General features: G+C 42.4%; 1 protein-coding gene across 3 annotated transcripts in view; it reads left to right on the top strand.

Moving 5' to 3' along the window:
* CGNL1 (cingulin like 1) overlaps positions 1-15,866 on the top strand; it is a 170,804-nt gene that overhangs the window by 43,506 nt on the left and 111,432 nt on the right. The window lies entirely within an intron of this gene.

Below are 15,866 nucleotides of genomic sequence, written 5' to 3'. Positions count from 1 at the left end.
GTGCAGTTGGCTGTCCTGTACTCTGGGCTGCTCTGTTGACTGGTGGGTCAGCGGCAGGTCCTGTCTCATGAACCTGGAGGCGCTTTGTCAACCTTAACATTGCACTGTGGATGTGAATGATGGTCCAGATTTCCAAGTTAAAAGCCTCAGCTTCCTTGAGGCAGGTTTCCCCCCCAGGATGCTGAATGTGTGTTTTTAGCTGCTTTAGACACGTCATTGTGTCTTTGCCCTAGAACACTCCAGTCGCTTCATACAGATAGAGAAGTCGTAGGAACGGTCACTAGCATAGGAAATAGAAAGAAGCCTGAAGCTTGGGAGAATGTGTCACCCTCGATTTTTTTTTTTTTTAAACCCCTTAACTTCCAGGGAGGGACTTCCTTTCATTGTCTCCTGGCTATGTTTCTTCCTTTTCCGCTTCATTTTTTCACTTTTCTTTGTAGTGCTTTTTGTTTTTTTGGTAAACCATGTCTAGGAGTTAAAAAAAAAATTGCTTTTATTGCCTGTTTCATCTCACAATTTGGCACCTGTTTTGATATGAGTGTTTGCGTCCTGCCGCCCTCAGGACAGTTGAAGGGTGTGGAGTAGATTTACATAGGGCTTGACCCCATGAATTCCACTGCTATGACCCAGAGAGTCTCCCATTGGAGAGATCTACCCAGAAAACAAATTATGCTTTGGTATTTAATGCAGAATCTTTCTAAATTGAGCCCCTAGGAAAAAATGAAAACATTCAAGTACTTTCTCTTTTTGCTGTTTTGTCCTATGTGGTCATCATTTTAGCCACCCAAATTAAAGTCTATGTGTTAATGTTCTACATTAGGCTAATGTCTGGAGGTTCATTTTGGACATTACTATTCAGAGTAGCTTAATGTTCAATATACAAGCATCTAGAAGAGTTCTTAGTACATAGTCCGAGTATTTAAGAGTTATTAGATCATCATCATTATTTTTTAATATATATTTTTAATCTGTTTGTTTGGCTGCACTGGGTCCTGGTTATAGTATGCTGGATCTTTTTTAGTTGCAGCTTGTGAACTCTCAGGGTTTCCCTGGTGACTCAGACAGTAAAGAATCTGCCAGCAATGCTGGAGACCTGTGTGAACTCTCACTTTCAGCGTGTGGGATCTAGTTTCCTGACCAGGGATCGAACCCTTCCCCCACCCCCACCCCCACTTAGGGAGCAGGAAGTCTTAGCCACTGGACCACCGGGGAAGCCCTATTATTATTATTACTACTACAAACTGAAGAACTGCTCCCATGTTGCATGTTGTGGGGCAGTAAGACAAAGATGGGGCTTGGGACCTAACATCAATATTCGGTGTAGGTGGAGGAAATATACTGGAATTGCTGCTGTGTGTTACTGGCTTGGGAGATGTGATGGTGGGCATGGGAATGATCCCTGAGCAGAGATTTGGGTTCTAAAAACTTGGAACTGGGGAGCTTTGAAAGCTTCTCATGTAATGAAAGTCAGGGTATGTTAGATGGTCTCTGAAAGCCTTTAGAATGTGATTCTGTGTAGCTTCCCCCCTACTTGGGAGTAGAAGAAGGACGGGCTGGGGGTGAGCATTGGGAGGTTAAGTCAGCGGCCCCCAAAGTTTTTGGCACCAGGGGCCAGTTTCATGAAAACAGTTTTTCCACTGGGGGTGGGGTGGGGATGGTATGGGGATGATTCAAGTGTGTGACATTTACTGTGTACTTTATTTTTGTTATTACATTGTGATATACAATGATATACAATGAAATAATCATATAACTCACCATAATGTGGAATCAGTGGAAGCCCTGAGCTTGTTTTCCTCTAACTTAATGGTGATGGGAGACAGTGACACCCCAAGTGTGATGTGCTCCTGTGGGAATCTAATGCTGCCGCTGATCTGACAGGAGGTGGAGCTTAGGCGGTAATATGAATGATGGGTTGTGGCTGTAAACACAGATGAAGCTTCACTCTCTGCTGCTCGCCTCCTGCTCTCTAGCCTGGTTTTTAACAGGTCCTGGACTTCTATTGGTCTGTGTCCCAGGGGTTAGGGACTGCTGGGTTAAGGGATTTTGTAGAGGAGAAGGAAAAGGAGTGACTTTTTCTTCTAGGTTGGTTTCTTTTCCCAATGTGTTTTCTGGCATTCTCAGAGTAAAAGGAGTTTCCATATGCTTCTGCAATTGGTGTTAATTAAATGCAGACCATACCTCTTCAGCCCCTCTTGGCACACCCTTATAGGTTCAGCTGTAATTCAGGATAATGGGTGACTGCCAGAGGGAGGGAAAAAAGTAATATTCCATAAAATTAGGTAAGGTCTGGCTTAGAATTCTTTGAACATAAAGGCCAGGTTATCCATTTTTATTTGCACTCTAGCCCCCTGCCCCCACTGCAGACACATCCCTGGGAGAGGAAACCGGCACAGCAGAGATTTTGTACAGAGGTGAAGGGGAGAGAGTTGGAGGTGAGCAAGGGAGGCATCTCCGTTTTCCATGACTGCCTTTTATTTTTGTGCTTTAATTGTTGTGGTAATTAACACTCCTTGAGGGGCTTCCCAGTTGGCAATAGTGGTGGTAACTCGCCTGCCAACACAGGAGATGTGGGTTCCATCCCTGGTTTGGGAAGATCCCCCGGAGGAGGAAATGGCAGCCCACTCCAGTATTCTTGCCTAGAGAATCCCACGGACAGAGGAGACTGGTGGGCTATAGTCCATGGGGTCACAAAGAGTCGGACACCACTGAAGTGACTGAGCATGCACACACGCACAACACTCCTTGAAAGAGTTGACCTTACTCCATTATCTAGTTATCCCACTCTGACTGGGCTCTCTGGCCTTCCGCTCCAGTGACAAAGTTCCCGGCAAGGTCACCTTTGATCTCCATCCTGGTCTTCCTCTGTTTATCAGCACTGTTTGGCTTATCTGAGCACTCCTTCCTTCTGGAAACATCGGCTTCTTGCAGCCAGGCCACCACCCTCTCCTAGTCTCCTCCTGTCCCACTGGCTACTGCTCCTTCTCTTCTAGACTTCTTGGGGTTGGAGTGCCAAGGCCTGGACCTTCCTATGGATCTTACTAAATGCAGGTGATGACTCAGTGGATCTGGGGTGGGATGTAGGACTTTGCATTGCTTTTTTAAAAAATTAACTAATTTTTGGCTGTGTTGGATCTTCATTGCTGGGCACAAACTCCCTCCCGACAAACGGGAGCTCCTCTCTGGTTGTGGTATGCAGGTCTCTCATTGTGGTGGCTTCTCTTGTAGAGCAGAGGCAACAAGAGAAGCCTGGCTTGGAATAACACCCAGACTCTTCCTGGTGAGTTTTCACCCCACTTAGGTTAAGACCCAGAGTCTTACTGAGGCCCACAGACCCTCGTGGTTTTTGTCCTGCCCTCTGCTCTGCCCTCCCACTCTCCTCTGCATATCTCCATTGTGTTTTGCCCAGGTCAGCTTTCGTGCTGATTCTCCAATGCACGCAGCGCATCTCTTCCTCTGTGGCTCCAGCTTGCCCTTTTCTTGGCCCTAGCCTGCCTTACAGAGATCTCTTCCTCTCTTTCAAATCAGATGTTCCTTTCTCAGAGAGACCTTGCTTGCCCACTGTGTCTGATGACGGACCTTCACTACCACCACCTTGCTCTCTCTCCTCACCCCGCTCTATGTCTTCATGGCACGGGCCACTGTGAGTTACTTGCTCTCTCTTCCCTCCCCGTCAACCCCATGAATGTAAGTCTAGGAGGGGACTCTGTCTCTTCTTGGAACTGTTCTAGGAGAGGGTCTAGCATGGCTCTCAATAGGAACTCATTAGAGATTAAATAAAACCTTAGTACCACCATATCCTGGATGAGCTGGATGACCACTGGTCTCTACCTCTCAGTCCAGTGCCTCGTTTATAATGGTTTAGGCTGCAGATTATATTATAATATTTTAATTGTTGTAAGCTGTTGGGAAAGAACTGAGGTAGATGGGCACACAAGTGAGGCTGTTACACCTCGAGAAGAACCAGTGTCTTCGTGGCAGCCTGCACAAGTGGAGGTTGCTGCCCTGTGATGGTGACTGTCTTCCTGTTCACAGCAAAACTTACATTATCATGCATTTTAAATTCATGTTTTGAAGTTGGATTGTATTGGTTTTTAAAATCATATTGGTATTTAACATGCAGATTTGTCTTGATTTTCTTGTGTCGTAAGAACTAAAATGGTCTTATATTTGTATGCTAAGTGAACACAAAGGGTCTTTCCGAATGTTTTTTCTTTAAAGGCCTATGTACATTATGCAAGCACGTGAGAGGCTCAATAGGAATTAATCAGTATTACAAATGCAGCTGAGGACAGGGACACCTAGGAACAGATCTTAACTTCCCAAAGTGCTTGTGAAGAGCTATTTTTGACAAAACAAGGGTAGTAGAGTCTCTGAGTGGGCCATTAAATTTTAGCATGCTTTCAAGAGAGAAATTTTAAAATACTTACATTCATATGAATTCAAAAGAACATACATACTGACAAACCCTGAAAGGCTTGAACATATAACCCTTTTGTTTGTTTATATAACTGAAACTTCAAGTTCTTATTACTGATTCAATTTCTGACTATTGAAAAACAGTATGAATTGTGAAACTTCTTACTGGAGACATCTGTATCAAATAAAGATATTTAAATATACGATAGAGATGATGGAGTTGATAGCTTTTACCCACCAGTGCCAGGGCCTGAGTTAGGAAGGCATGCAGGAGAAGCTCCCAGTTCTAGTTTTTCCCCAGACCTTTCTGCCATCCCCTGGCTCCTGGAACAAGAGCAGAAGAGATTCTGTACTTAGGCATGGGGCCCAAGAGGGAGACAGATTCTTACTCTAAGGAGAAGTGATGGTCGCCCCACGTGTGTTTCATTTGTGTATATGTATTCATTTATATCCTGATCACTTGTGTCATAGTCCCTTTGGGCTGTTCTAATAAAACCCGAGGCTGGCGGCTTATGAACAGCAGAAGTTTATTTCTCATTCTGGAGGCTGAAGGTGGCAGCATGTGGTATTCTGGTGACGCCCTCTTCTTGGTTCGTAGCTGACGCTCTCATTGCGTCCTCATGTGGTGGAAGGGACTAGGGATCTTGCAGTGGTGTCTCTTTTATAAGGCCACTGGTCCTATTTACGAGGGTTCATCCTCATAATCTAAACATCTTCCCAAGGCCCCACCTCCTAATGCCATCATGCTAGTAGGGGGATGTATGTGTTAGTATTTCAACGTTTGAGATTGGATTTTGGGAGGACAGACATGCAGACCATATCAACTTCCCAGTAGAATCTGAGGCTCTCATATTTACAAGTGAACCCAGTGATGTGCAGCTGTGAAGTCACGGAGACTAGATAGGGCAGAAGACAGCAGAATATGAAGTCAGGGACAGGGTGGGAGTGCTTTGGGAAAGGAGAGAGGGAGCCAAGGATCGTGGAAATGTTCAGGATGTCTGAAACTTCAGTCAGCTCTTCAGTTATCTGAGTAACTGATGAGAACATGATGCCAGTGGTTCGGTGACTTTGAGGTCTGGGAGAATTCCCCTCCCGCTGCTGCCCACCCAGGACAATTGTGGGGATGAAGATTGCACTGGGGAACAAAATCCTTGGTGTCATCAAACTTTGGGATCATAACCGTCTTGAAGAACAGATAACCTGAATTGATACATGTGGGAATCTGCTGCTGCTGCTAAGTTGCTTCAGTTGTGTCCGATTCTGTGCGACCCCATAGACAGAAGCCCACCAGGCTCCGCCGTCCCTGGGATTCTCCAGGCAAGAACACGGGAGTGGGTTGCCATTTCCTTCTCCAATGCATGAAAGTGAAGTGAAAGGGAAGTCACTCAGTCGTGTCCGACTCTTAGCGACCCCATGGACTGCAGCCTACCAGGCTCCTCTGTCCATGGGATTTTCCAGGCAAGAGTACTGGAGTGGGGTGCCATTGCCTAGGTTTCTATTTTATGTGTTATATTTTGGTTTTGGTCATATGTCAGGATTTTAGTTCCCTGACCAGGGATCAAACCCCAGCCATGGCAGGTGAAAGCTCTGAGTCTTAACCATTGGACTGCCAGGGAATTCTCATAGATTTCTGTTTTAGAAGGCTAATTTTAATTTCATTTTTTAATATTTTGAGTGACTTCACAGTATCATCATCTTTTTGTTTTTAATAGTCACACTGTATGATATTCAGTAGGTTTCTGTGGACAGTTCCAGATGTCTGTTATCCCCAGTATAGTCCTTCTGGGTCCCATGCAAACGACTGTGATTGATACATTTTTGAGATTGGGTGGTTTGTGAATTGATTCCCACAGGGATGTCTCTGGACCCTTCTCTTCCAGGGGGGCTCTGGATTTTGTAATCATTTGGACAAGTTTGTTCATGATGCCAACTCCCTGAGTCTTTTTCCTTGATGAGGACAAAGATGGACAGATTTTCCTGGTTTGATTTCTTTTCGGGGACCAAGAAGAACTACTTTGCAAAGGGTGTCACATACCTTCCTGGGGAGGATGTTTGGCTTTGGAATTCACTTTGCAGAAATCCTCTTTGAAGAGGCTCAAGGAATGAGGCTTGTTACAACTGGCATTGTTGGAATTCCAGAGGGTTCCTTTACTCCCTTTAGGAGATGCTTGATAACCCCAGGACCTATTTTCTACTTTTGGAACACACGCATCTTGTGAACTTGGCATCTGGAGGTGGGAAGAAAAGCCACAGTGATGCTGACAATCAGTTTAGTGTTTCAAACAGTGATACATCCAGTTGGAGGTAGTAGGCATGCGAGAAGGGAAGGCATGGAGATTTGTTATGGAAACGCTTGACTTTTTTAATTGTTGAAGTTTTAAAAAGGGATTCAGAGCTATTTGCATCATACATGATTTATTAATTCATCCATTCATTTATGGGTGCTGGGATATGGCAAAGAGGAAGGCCACCCTGAGGTGTGACGCATCCATTGAGTTTGGATAGACAAGAGACCCCTCTGTAGTGGGACATGGTGATGTGTTCTGGTTCACAGACATCCAGTGACCATGTCAGGATAACTACCAGATGCTGTGAAAGTGTTAGTTACTCAGTCGTGTCCGACTCTTTGTGAGGGTCTCTCTAGGGAGAGACTATAACCTGTCAGGCTCCTCTGTCCATGGAATTCTCCGGGCAAGAATACTGGAGTTGCCATTTCCTTCTCTAGGGGATCTTCCCAACCGAGGCAATCAAACCCCGGGTCTCCTGCATTGCAGGCAGATTGTTTGCCATCTGAGCCATCAGGGACACCTACCAGATGCTATGGGAAGCCAAAAAATGAAAATGTGGTTCCTGCTCAAGAAAGAGTGCAGATCTTAGGGGCAGAAGGTCTGGGTCTTAATCTCGACACTGCCCCCAAGCCAGGTATGAGACCATGGGGGCCATTACTGTCCCTCAGAGCTTACGCATCTCTGATGGGAGAAATTATCAGTAGACTCCCTCACAAGTGGGGCTGCAAGGATCTGACCAGATAAGATGATGTAAGGGAGAGCCTGGCGCGGTTGCAGCCTGGCTGGTCCATGGGCTCACAGAGTCAGGCATGACTGAGCGACTGAGCACACATCCTTACTGATGGACAGTAACTGCATGTGTGTGATGTTGAGGGGGCTTTTGAAGTTAGATTTGGACATAAAAATGCAGCGACAACGCTGTATTGATGTGTTTTGTGCTCAGGCTCCATATGGAAACTATAGCACATATGTCAGGGATCTGTTATGTCTGGTTAAGAACTTGTCTGTGAACCTGGCAACATAAAGACATGCATTTATTCAGTCAATAACTATTTATTAAATTTCCACTCTGGACATAGCACTGTGCTTTAGATTTCTCAACCCTCTGGTTTCTTAATTAGTTAATAAATTATTTCAGGATGCTGGTGGTTAATGCTGTTTGGTTAACCAGTGGGGTTTTTAACCTCTGCCTCAGAGGTATTTAAAAACGTTTTATGATCAAAGTCAGCTTTCTTGTGGCCATAAATGCCACACGGCACTTCTTTTTCACTTATTATTTCCTACTTCTTTTAGCGTACAATCTGTGATTTAATTTTCCCAAGCACGTTGTGAAGTCACCATTAATAATCTGACTTTAAAGATAGGAAAACTCTCAGAGAAGTTTCAGCTCTTGTCCAGAGCTGGAATTTAATCTGAGTGCAGTGTTAGACCCATTTCTGGCCCCTGCACCTAGCTGTTCTCTCCATTACTGGTCTTCAGAATTGCAAACTTGGTGTCTTAGCTTTGCCTTGGTGGAAGAACTTTAAAAAATTATTTATTTATTTATTTTTGGCTGCGCTGGATCTTTATTGTCGTGCAGGCTCTTTGCTAGTTTTGTCAAGTGGGGGCTGTGCTCTAGTTTCGGTGTTCGGACTTCTCGTTGCGGTGGCTTCTCTTGAAGCTCTGCAGGCACACAGACTTCAGTAGCTGCAGCACATGGACTCAGAATTTGTGGCTTGCAGATGCTAGAGTACAGGCTCAGTAGTTGTGGGGCACTGACTTAGCTGCTTCGTAGCATGTGGGATCTTCCCGGATCAGGGATCGAAACCCATGTCTCCTGCATGGAAGCCCCGGAAGAACTTTTAGAAATCATTTCAGGGGTCAAGAGGGGAAGAAGGACAAATAACGTTTCTGAAACATTTTTTGGATGTGAATTCTGATTTCTTTTAGACCATGTGAAGTATGAAATACCACTGAATTTTAAAGGTAAAGTGGGGAATATGAAAGAGGAGTGGGATCAAAACCAATGGAAGTGGAGCAGAGACTGACATGGTGGGGGACCATACATGGGGTGGGGCAGTAGAGGGCTGCACCTCAGAGGTGAGGTGAGGATCCCAGGGAGGCCAGCTTGGTGCCCATGCTCTGCCCTGACTCCGATCCGGGTAGTGAGTCCCTGTGACCCCTGATCTTCAGACCCCTGGTTGATTCTCCAAAGTCTACAACCATAGTATAAAAGGAACCTTCCTGCAGGCTTTTCTTTTCTCTTTGCCACCCTCCCTTTTGTGCAAGGTGAGTTTCAGGGGAAGCTACAGCACTCAGTATTGTAATCCGCACCCCTCAACCCCACCCCTAGGTAGAAAAGTTTTGGTCATCATGCTCATTTAAGGACATTCAAATCATAAGTCTGTAAGGTAGGCAGCCACTTTCCCATCATTTTCAAGCCTCAGTCTATTTTTGAAATGGTTTTCTCAGGGAATTCTGAAGACTTGTATCTGAGACATTTCCTTTGAAATCTTGTAAGTTTGGTTAGTTTCCTTTGTTGTTGTTTTTTCCCCCTACAGAATGGATGGATGGAGGGATTGATAGATAGGAAGAAAGAAATAGAAAGAAAATAAAGCTTACTTTAGGCAAGGCTGCCTGTTTCTGTCCTGTTTGGGAGTACACTGGAAGATCGATATGCACTTTGCTTTGTTGTTGACTGTTCCACACTCTGATTTTCACTTTTATGTTGTTGAGGGTCTAATGTGGCTACTCCTGCACAAAATTCATATCTTCCCACCAGTCCTACAGGCAAGTCCTTTTGGAGTGAACATTTTGTCCACTCATAAGAGGTGTAAACTTGTATTGTCAGACCGGCAGTGGCTTCCCTCTGAACGAGGCAGTCACCAAAGCCCACTCAGGGGAAATTAATTTTTGGTTGGTGGCTCCTTTCTTATTTTCTGGAATCAAGTTTATGACTGAACACAGGCTCGTCAGCTCCCTGTCCCTACTTTAAACACTCTCTTAACTGACTTGCATGATCAGATAGAATTCTTCATTCCAAGCAAATGTCCAAAGACACAGTCCCTGTCTCATGCCGGCTGCCCTCCTGGCTTCTGGGGTCTGCTGTGCTCTGGATGGAGGGCAGAGCACGGTGGGGAGGTTTCTCATTGTCTGGCTGCATACCTTCAGCAGCCATGAGGGCCTCTGGGATGGGCCGGAGGTGGAATGGGCTGAGGTAGCACTGGGAACTTGAGTGGGGAGGTGGGAGTTGTGGCCTGGCATTGTGACTAATCTCCAGGCTCAGCTGGTAACATGTGATGGCCCAGAGAGGAAATGTTTCTATCTGGCATATGTTCATAGTTCTGCCAAGTGCTAAGCTCTTTGTTCTTACTCACACACACGCTCATTGATCTTGCTAACTAAAGCAATTATCATCATTTAGCGGTCTTTCCCAAAAGCATTATTTCCACTCCAGAACACCTCTTTTATTTGCCAAGTGCCACAATGTTTCATCCTGGCAATTGGTCAGCATTTACTGCCAAATTATATAAGTCCTTGGTTGGGTTTAGTCCCTGACTGAACAAGTGTGCTGTGGTAGAGTGCATTAGGGTGATACAGCCTGGTGGCTGAAGATGGAGATCAGCTGTCCTTAAATCCATTCATTAATTCAGTGTTTACACTGTGATTGGGAAGGAAATCCACATTTGCTTATGACACCCGTGCCCAGCTGAGAAATGTCATTCTGTGAAAATCCTGGATTGAGGTCTGTTGTCAAGGAAATGTAAATTGTGGACATTTCATGAAATTCACATATGCGGATTAATTTGCTAACAGGGAACTAAGAATGTAATAAACCAAGGTGGTCTTACTCAAAGATTGAAATGTAATTAGTGTTGACTGTAGTGCAGCAGCTAATGAAAAGGACTACAAACCTTAGAAAAGAATTTTATTAATAAATATTAGGAGAAATATTTTCATAGAAAACTCAGCCTCAGTGTAAGAGGAGATTATGGGTAAAATGACTTCATTTAGTAAATATTTTAAAAAAGCTTCACACTGAATAAATTTTTACAGAAGCTCTTCTGTTAAAAATAATATTTGTTATAATTTTTAATGAGTATGGACTCTACTAGAGATGCAGAATAAAACATGCCAACACTGGTTGGAAATGAGAGATCAAGACACACCCCTTGGTCATTGTGGGCTTGGCCTGCAAGTGTTGTTTCATCTAAGCCATGTGCTGTTCTTGTTCTAGGATTAAGTGTTTTACGAACATTATTAATTTTGTCCAGCTGCATATGCTGGAAATGCCCTTTACAAAAATCCCACTCAGGGACTTCTCTGGTGGTCCAGTGGTTAAGATTGTGTGTTGCCAGTGCAGAAGGCTTGGGTTTGATCCCTGGTCGGGGAACTAAGAGCCCACACGCTGTTTGGCATGGCCAAAAGAGTTAAAAAAAAAAAAAAAAAAAAAATCCCACTCAGAAGATAGTAAAGGAATAAAAATTAAACCTCCAAAGACAAAGAATGGCAGGGGAGACTTGGTGGAGGAGAGCTCTGAAGCAAGTGGAGTGGTGATCATTAACACACGGTGAGAGATGCTTCATCCTGAGGGACCTGCAGTGTATACACGAGGTGATTTGCCTGTGGAGCTGCTGAGTGGCTCAAAGGTGGAAGGCATAGGTTACTGTGGAAGGCAGGCTTCAGGACCAACCTGATATGTAGGCACTTTGAGAACTGGGGCAGTTAGATTTCCAGGGTCTCCGCTGTGTACCGGATATCTGGGCATCCCCTGCCCACCACTTCCCGCCCTCCCCCAAGGGCAGATTAGAGCAGCAGATTAGAGCTCTCTTCTCTTTGGAAACTGAACTGAAATGATGTTGGAAGCAGGCATGGGGGACTGAAAGCGGAATGATGTTGGAAGCAGGCCTAGGTGACTGAAAACGGCTGCGGAACTCATGCTGGGACCTCCATGTTGCTCCCCTGCCCTGTCCCAAAGGCCAGCAGCCAGCCCTGTGGCAGCCCTAGCAGTGGACTGGAGGATTCTCGGGAAATCAGTTGGCTCCAGAGAAAAACGACCCCAGATACTGAAATGTGTGAATCCTTTAGTGGAAAGCTCAGCACTTTCCCTTCCACATAAGCTTGGGAGTTTGCCAGTTAATAATTCCTCTCCATATATACAGATCCTCCAACCTGCTTTTACTATTATATTAATATTTCCCTCTAAAATAGGATCAGGCAGCCAAAGATCCGAGTCATATTAGGAAGGCTTTCAACATGAAAGACGGGGGTTCAAACAAACCAGAAAGGAGAAAACTTGCAGAAGATGGAGATGTTGCAGACAGCAGAGAAACTGCATTTTTTGAAAAAAGTTATAGCATATACTATAATGAAGAGTTTCTCAGAGTGAGAAGCTGTTTTCATGTTCAAAATGAGAACAGCACTTAAGAAAGAAAAACAATTAGAGAAGAATAAAGAAATAATGGAAATTAAAAATGAAATACTTGAATTTAAAAGAATTTGAGGATGTATTTCTCAAAAAATTAGAAAAAAAAGATGGAGTACAGGAGTAGATGAGAAAAGAAATATGAAAAATTGAAATTCAGTCTAGAGGACTCAACAGTACTGATAATGCAGACACCAAGAACAGAATAAAATGATTCTCTTGAACATTATCACAGAAATAATGTAAGAACATTTCATAGCGCTAAAGTGAATTTCTAGATTGAAGGAATACGTTAAGTGCTCATGTTTTGTAAAAGCACCAGTTTAGTAAAATCTTCATGGGGGAATGTCATTTTGAAATTTTGGAACACCAAGGACAAAGAAAAGGTCCTAAAAACTTTCAGAGAAAAATAAACAGGGCATGCACTAGAGGAAAGGCTATCATAATAACAGAATTCTTAACAGCATTCTTAGAACCTAGAAGATAATGAAGTAATACTTTATTTTTTTTAATTTTACTTTTTATTTTTTTTTACTTTTTTTGAAGAAATACTTTAAAATCTGACGGGAAAGTTATTCTTAACCTGGATTCTAAATCCAGCTAGACTATCATTCAAAAGTAAGCATAGAATAAAGTCAATTTTCACGATACATAGACTCAAACAATTTTTTCCTTTTCTTTAAAAGTTATTGGAAGGAATTCTCTGGTGGTCCACTGCTGAGGGCACAGATTTGATCTCTCATCAGGGAACTAAGATCCCACAAGCTGTGGGGTGTGGCCAAAAAAAAAGTTATTGGATTTGTGCTTCATCAGGACAGTTCGGTAAACTAAGAAGGAGGAAGATGTAGAACTTGGGCAACAATATAGCACAAAGGGAAGCGAGCAGCTGAATCCTAATGTTGGGGTGGAGGGTAGAAGTTTGAAAGAGAGGTCATCATGGGAGAAGATCACCAAATAATCTGATACTTTTATCATCTGCAAATTAATACTGGGAAGCATCTAATGGATGTGATATAGCTGATGAAGAGATTTAAGGGTAGGTATATAGAAAACAAGATAAGCAAAAACAGCAGTTACTACCTCTAGAAAAAGTTATAGGAGAAAGGAAAAATAACCAGAGTCTACAATTTGGCTCTTCAGTATATAGTATTATATTATCACAATAATGTAAACACAATTGGCTCTTGATTTTATTGTTGGGAAGCTAACAGAATGATAAATTCATGTGTTGTATGTTTGTGTATCATCTACAATATGTAAAAATGATAGATTAATAAATTGTAGCTAGGTATTTTACTCAGCAACATGGAGGTAAGTAGTAGAAGAAAGAGCTACAATTTGCAATTGGTTTCCTCTGAGGAATGTGATCAGGATTGGGGATAGGAAGCTGAAAAGTACAGGTTTTCATTATATCTTACTTTACTTTGGTTAAAAATTAACTTATTTAAAATGTTAGTAATATCACTCTGAAAATGCAAGTAGACATTATAAACTCATTGGAATTGGTGAGATGATGATTTCTGCAGGTATATGTATCTAAGCTGTTCCTATCTGTTAAATGAGAGGCGATATCTAATATGATTTACATTTAAAATAATCATCAAGCAAACTGATGGTGCTCAGCTAGTGGTAAGAGACAAATATATCCCGGAAGGCCAAAGACAAATCAGAGACAGATGAGGATGTCTTTCCTGATGGCTCAGCAGGTAAAGAATTCACCTGTGATGCAGGAGACCCAGATTTGATCCCTGGGTTGAGAAGATCCTCTGGAAGAGGAAATGGCAACCCACTCCAGTATTCTCACCTGAAAATTCCCATAGACAGAGGAGCCTGGCAGGCTACAGTCCAAAAGGATTGCAAAAAGTTGGACACGACTGAGTGGCTAAGCACGAACGTGTGTGGTGTAAGTGAACTAAATCATTGATAAGGTATATTAAGTGGATATATTGCATTGGTAGGTGGGTTCTTTACCACTAGTGCTACCTGGAAAGCCTATACTTTTTAAATGCCATCACTTAAAATAGAAACCACATCCAGCACCAATTAAATGTTGACAAAAATTATCTATGTATTTGCCTACAAAAGAAATCTCAATACATTTAAAAAGGAAGAAATTATAGTGACTTCACTCTTTTTTTTGGCTGCTCCACGCAGTTTGCAAATCTTAATTCCCCAACTGGGGACTGAACCTGTGCCCTCAGCACTGCAGTCCTAACCAGTGGAAGTCACAGGGAACTACTGTGACTTCATTTTCTGACCATAATGCAATGCAAATATAAGTTAACAACATAGGTAAAGATCCTCCAAGTGAAAACAACACAGCAAACACACCGGATATGCAAAAACTTCCTCAAAAACAACTTTTTTGTCAAAAAAATCAAAACCACAAATTGAAATTGTCTAGAAAATAATAGAAACATTTCCATGGTGGAAACTACTGGCTGCCTTCCCAATGTCCATTCTCCTCTCTTTTTACCAACAGAACATTGACTTTGAGAGTGTCAATGACCAGTTTAAAAAAAAACAAAACCCTATTTCCCAATCCTTTCTTGTAGGTGGGGATGACCATAAGATTAAGTTCTCACCAATAAGGTGCAAGGGATTACTGGTGGGTGAGCCCTCCAAGAAAACTCTTTAAAAAGACTGACACATCTGGCCTAATAAACTTGTATGTATGATGCTAGATCAGCTATCTTGTAATTATAAGTTGTCTAATACATGCTAAAAGTAGATGAGTAGAAAGATCAGAGGTATTCCTTAGAAATATCCTGGCATCTATTCCAGCTCTGAACTTCCTATCTCTGGGGAAAAAATATCCTAATTCTTAAGTTGCTATTTGGGGTCTGTTCATTAGGAACCAACACTATTCCTGACATAGTCACAGATCAAAATTTGTGGACTATGATAAAAGAGTGAAAAACAAATGAAGCATGCAAGTCAAGAAATTGGAAAACATAACAGAATAAAGGAAAGCAGAAGGAAAGAATAATTATCAAACTAGACCTCAGTAAATTAGAAAATTAAGAAAAAAAGAAATGATTGATAAGTCTAAGCTAGTTCTTTAGGGGAACAACAATTTAAAAAAATATGTAGACATGTATTTTACCTGCAAAAGCAATAGGTGAAGAAAGCACAAATGAAACTAGAAAGTGAGAAATATAGAGGAGATGAAGTGATTTATACATTGCAAAATTCTCTGCAAATAAATTTGAAAATGTGGATCAAATAGATGACTTTTTGGGAAAATATGCTACTAGAGTGACTCCAGAATAGAAAGAAAACTTAAAAATGCTGCTAACAGTGAAAGAAATAAGACAGCAGTTTTCTGTGACCAGTTGTTTTTGCTCTTCCTGCCTCTCCGTGGCTGTTGGCGTTTTCAGAGTGAGAGTAGTGAATTTCTGGTGAGAGAACCTCTGAGTGTGGGGTGGCTGGAGCGAACTGCCTAGTGATCTGTGTGCAGTCTCTTGATAAGGGTGGTCACACACCAGAAGGGTGAAGACAGTGATTCTTGGCATTAGGACCCATCAGAAAATAAAGAGACCTGAATTTTCAGGTTTTAATAACATTTTTCAGGTCTTTATGTTCCTTAAACTTTTTTGTTTAAGAAAAAATTATTTTTAATCATTACTCTGATTCCTTAAAGTAAAAAATGTTTTAAACAGTGTATCAAAATAAATAATGATAAAGCCTTCAAGCAACATTGTGCATAAAGAAGCTTGAAAGGGTTTTGACAGGAAGATTAAGTTTTGAAAAAA

Source organism: Muntiacus reevesi, chromosome 7 (assembly GCF_963930625.1).
Source record: "Muntiacus reevesi chromosome 7, mMunRee1.1, whole genome shotgun sequence".
NCBI lineage: Eukaryota > Metazoa > Chordata > Mammalia > Artiodactyla > Cervidae > Muntiacus > Muntiacus reevesi.
The sequence above is the reverse complement of the archived record's forward strand: the minus strand, read 5'-3'. Positions and strand labels throughout refer to the sequence as shown.